The following is a 5526-nucleotide window of genomic DNA, read 5'->3' as shown; positions in this document are numbered from 1 at the left end:
AATAAAAGCAAACAGGCCTTGAACTGAGCAGAAGTGAATAGGAGTAGAAAGACAAATGTATGATAAATGATAAACAAACAAACAAATACAGCCTTCCCAAGAGTGAAATTCAACCATTCATTAAGATAATTTAAGAAAAGGGGTCCAGGGACTTCTAAAAAACAGAACTTTGGAAAATCCTCCACACTTATCTCACTCATTCAGATTTAGTATAAATCCTATTAATTTTGCAGTAAAGAACCCCATTAATTTTGTTTAGGCTGGCCTTTCCCTCACTTCCTTTAGTTTTTCTTTTAATGTAATAGTATACCTATTAATACTTTATAGAAGTACAGCGCTATGAAATGGAATCTGGAAAAATAATAAAAGAACAATTGCTAAACTGTAGTCAGCATTTATCGTGGTTTACCTATTTAGCAGGCATTATTGTAAGCATTTTACATATAGTAATTCATTTAATTATCACAACAACCCTATGATGTAGGTACTTTTACTATTCCCACTTTGTGGGGAAATTGATTCACAGAGAGGTTAATTTACACAAGATCACAGATTGTGGTGGTGAGATAGCAGAGAATAGCAAGCAAACTTGGGAAAACCTTTTAGAGGAATCAGGTTCCGAAATGGGAATTAAAGGCTGGCAGGAATGGGGGTTTGTTGTCCCACAGAGGCAGATAGACAAGGAGCACAGACTTTAGATGCTGGTGGTTTCCGTAAAATTGGATTGGAAAGAAAATGGGCCCAGCCTGGGGCAGAAGAGAAATGAGAGCCATAGGGCTGATAAGGATGCCGGGGCAGCTACAGTAAGTGATGATCGGCTATGGTCCAGCTTCTGACACTCAGAAATTTCATTTTGTCACCTTCACCTATTACAGCAACTAAAAGAACTTAGGAAATCTATAGACTGCTTTTCTTCCCTGCCCCTGACTGCCATCATTTTCTACAGAATTTTCTTTTCTAATTACAAAAGTAGTCTGTATTTATTGCAGAAAATATAGAAAACATAAAACACACACATGCCCAGAGGAAAAGAGAAAATTAGAACATTTCTAATTCTACCTCCCAGAGATAATCACTTTCAGCATTTTCCATGTATAATTTCAGACATAAAATAAGAAAATTGACTTAAATCTACATAGAACTTTGCCATTTCCTTCCCCTCCCCACAGCTTAGTTTGATGTAGTAAATATTTTTCATGTTTTTATATATCACTGTTTTACTAAATTCATTTAATTAAATTAATTTATTTAACAGATCTGCTGTTGATAGTAGATGGTTTCTTTCTCTTGTGTGAGATTATTTTCTTATAATTTCATGCAAACTCACTCAAATCATAATTTATTAACACATAAAATGATTTTCATATTGCTAAATGCTCTCCGTAGATGTACTGTTTTATCCCTGTGGCAGCATAGAATGAAAAAGCCATTTCCCCACATACCACACCATAGAGGTACAGAAGTTTCTAACTTTTGACTTAGAAGCTTTCTCCGAAAGGCAAAGCTGTAACTCAGAGCAAACCCGAGTCACCTCTGAGTGCCACCAACAGGTGGCGATGGCTGCTACCAGGATGGAGGCATTGGACACTTTACGAATTAAAGCGGTCTTCTAGACGTTAACCTTTAAAAGGGATAAATGTTATAAGTAAAAATGGTATTTCTTGTTTGAATTTCGGTTTGGTTATTAAAAAACACTGAATGGTTTTTTGCAAGTTCATCTGTACTGCTTTTGCAAATTGTCTTCTCACTTCTTTTGCCCATTCTCTTTATACTGGGGTGTTCATCATTGTCATATTATTTATAAATGATCTTTACGGTCAGCACATGATGAGTATTATTTCAGGTTTCCATTTGTCTTTTAATTCATAGTTTTTTAAAACTTGGATAAGGAAGTTATACAGAAGTTTTAAATGCTTATATAGCCATTTCTATTTTATTCCTTAAGATTTGTTTGTTTACATTCTTAAAAGGGCTCTCTGTACCTCAAAATCAGAAAAAATATTCTTCTGCCTTTTCTTTGTTTTTTAAGTACTTAACTTTTTGATGCATCTGTTATTTATTTCAGTTTAAGGTACTGGGGAGAAAATCAACATTTTTTTTTTCCAAAGAGCTGTTTCTGTACCATTTTTAATAATCCCACCTTTCTGTAAAGATTAGAGATATTACCTTAGCCTATAATAAAGCCTTATATCCACCGGAGCCTATTTCAGACCTTTCCATTCTATCCCACTGGAATTTATTTAACTACTAGAGCCACCTGTTTCTGCAAAACACCTTAATATATTGTAGGGCTGGTCTACCTCATCATTTTTTCTATTTTGTTTTTACTCTTAAAATATTGTATTGGATTTGATTTTCAAATTACTATGTTAACACATGTGTCTTAGAACAAATTAAACAGTAGAGCATGGTGTATATATAAAGTTAATAACTTCTCTGTAGTCCCATCACCAAGGCTTATAGTGTGGTGAATACATTTTTACACTTTTCTCTATGTTCTTATGAGAAAATAATAATAAATGATAGGAGAATTTTTTTTTACCATTGAAACTAAAAAACCATTTTTTCACTTAAGAAAGCATTTAGAACACATAAAACAAGGCAACATTTACTCTTTTTTCTCATCTTCTAGTATGGGATCTGTTGGTGGCCCCTCCACTGTTGCACCGTTGCCCTCTGAGCCAGTGTTACTGTCACTGGTTCCTTCCTCTGCCATCCTGTCAACCCTCTCTCCTGCCCGCTCCCCTTGTCCTCAGTAGACTGGCCGTCTTCACCGTTCTGTTGGTTCTGTCGTTTCTTCAAGGTGTGTCTCCTCTGTCTCTGTTGGAATGTTCTCATTGTCTTTTTCCTCGCCCTTGTTGGCCACTGGCTCTTCCTCAGGAACGGTGCTGCTCTCACTGCACTAAGCTTGCTCTGCCGCCTCCTTCTCCCTTTCCTCCTGCCTTTTGTGGGTCTGTTCCTCCGCCTGTGCCATCTCAGCTGCAATTTTCTCCAGATCCACTTCTGTCTTCAGACCACACGACCTTTTAAGTTCATTGTTGAATGAATCTGTGCTTTCCAGGAATTTCGCCTTCTCCTGGTGTCGCTCCTCTTTTGCAAGAAGTTCAGCTTCTAGTTTTCGCTGATGAACCATTAAGGACTGGACCTGTCGTCTGGGGACCTGCATTCTAGTTGTCGTGACGACTGACTGAACCTCTGGTACCACACTCAAAGGATTTCAGTGATGAGGCGGCGGTTTCTCTGGAAACGGACGGTGGCTGTAGCTTCATTGAAAACCATCATCATAATTATCTGATCTTCATCAGAGAAGGCTCATGCAAGCTTCTCCTTTCTCCATGTGAGACTGTTTGGGTTGACTTTCTTCCTCTAAAGCAGCTTCTGCAAGACTTTTTGCATTTATGTAAGCAAGGTACACGGGGGAATTATGATGGGCGTTCATCGATTCATTGTACTCTATCTTTTCTACTTCACATTCGTTTAAATATTGTTCCTCTTCATCAGCGAGATCTTGCCACATGCCAGCAATGACCTTGCCAATCTCCCACAACTTTACGTCAGGGCTGGAAGCCTTCACTTGGTCCCAGACCTTTCTGCTGTCCCACATGTAGGGCATCAGCAGCTTATCTGGTGGCTTTGGGGGTTCTGGAATCTTAATACTGGAGGACCCCCTGACCCGGCTGTTGGTGGCCGGGTTCCCTCCCAGCCTGTAGTCGTTGTGGGCAAGATGACGGTATGGATTGTATCCCGCAAACGCTGGTGTGCTGGGCATTTGTGTTGCAGAAGCTGGGGTGGGAGATGGGGCATAAGATGGTCTTTTTGGCATTTTGGAAGATTAAATTCTCAGTTCCTTAAGAATGAATCTGAGACGCGGCAGGTAGAAAAAGTGCTGGCAGCTCCGGCTTCGCTTTTCTTTGTCCCACGCACGCCCCCAGTAATGAGAATATTTATCGAGTGCAAGACATTGTTCTAAGCACCCTACCTGAATGATTTCCTTTACTTTTTATCATAAACATATGAAGTAGATATTATTGTCATCTTCCATACGCAGATGAGCAAACTGAATCACTGGTAGTCTAAATAACCTACCCACATCACATACTGCAGTTAGTAAGTGGTGGGACCCAGATTAAATATAAGCAGGCAGGTTCCAGAGCCTGAGCTTATCTATCAAATGTCTTCGATAGACATTTAGGTTGTCCTGATTTCTTGACCACCCTCCAACAATGCTGCCATTAGCATTTCTGTATACAAATTCTTTCATACCGGTAATTTTATTTCTGGCCTATAGTTTCTCAGAAATGATATTGCTGGATCTTAGGGCATGTGATTTTATTTAATAGACATGACCAGATTAGTTTTCACAATGGATACACTAATGAATACTCCCACATATGAAATGTTCTCACAAACCCTCTTTTTGCTCTTTCTTCTATATTGAAGCCCCAGCATGTGCCCAGCGTTGTTCTCAGCACTGGGATGTGAAGGTGGTCACAGCAGATGTGGGTTCTGCTCTTGAGGGGCCACAGCTTTCGCTCACACAAGATATCATTCTCTTTCTCCATTCCTCAGAAGCACCACAAGCAAACACAACAGAGAGTACCCCACAGGGAACAACTTAAAGATGAACACAAAATGACTAACTATTTTCTTAACCCGCCCTGCCCTGTCCTTCCATGCCACTACCAACACAATCCTCCCTTCACTCGGACCGTTCTCTCTCCTGAGTCAGTTGTCTGCCCCATTTCCAGGACCTCTGATCTTACAAATCCCCAGGAAGCACTTTCCAAATGAAAGATGATTTACCTTTCTGTTTCCTTTCTTTCCTCTCAGGCCCTACCCAGGGAACCTCCTTTGAACAACAATAAGAACATCAGCAAGTGTAGACTGTGGCCTGCCTGCCTTTCCTTCCTTCCTTCCCTCCCTCCCCCCCCCCCCCCCCCTTCCCCCCCCCCCCCCCCCCCCCCCCCCCCTCCCTCCTTCTTCCCTCCCTCTCCCCTCCCTCCTCCCTTTCTTCCTTCCTTCCCTCCCTCCCCTCCCTCCCCCCCCCCCCCCCCCCCCCCCCCTTTCTTCCTTCCCTCCCTCCCTCCCTCCCTTCCTTCCCTCCCTCCCTCCCACTCTTTTCTTCTTCTGCAGGCCTATCTCCCATAATTTCTTCTTTTATTTTGGTTCTTGCCACAAAGTGTTAATTATCTTTTGATTTGTCTCTCTCCCTCCTCCCAGCTGTCTGAGGGCGGGAACATTTCTCAATCATCTTTGAACCCTAGAACCTACAATACAACAAATGTTTTTTCTGAGGGAATGGTGGATGGATGGATAGATTAATATCCATTATTTTCCCTAACCACCCCATGAAACTAACTTTGACGATATTAAAATGGAAAAGCTATGATTGAATTCTATATGTTTATTACGTCACATCAAAGAATAAAGAATGTGCTAAAATAAATTAGTGCACTTAATAACCTGGCCAGCCGTGCATCTTTTCACCATCCTATCGACAGGGAAATCCATTATGTCCATCCCACC

At 40.9% G+C, this 5526-nt stretch overlaps 1 pseudogene; it reads right to left on the bottom strand.

The window, feature by feature from the left end:
• Positions 1 to 2608: 2608 nt before the first annotated feature.
• Positions 2609 to 3855, bottom strand: LOC100605731 (annotated as a pseudogene).
• Positions 3856 to 5526: the final 1671 nt, after the last annotated feature.

Source organism: Nomascus leucogenys, chromosome 18 (assembly GCF_006542625.1).
Source record: "Nomascus leucogenys isolate Asia chromosome 18, Asia_NLE_v1, whole genome shotgun sequence".
NCBI classification, from domain to species: domain Eukaryota; kingdom Metazoa; phylum Chordata; class Mammalia; order Primates; family Hylobatidae; genus Nomascus; species Nomascus leucogenys.
This window is presented reverse-complemented; position numbering and strand designations above follow the sequence as displayed.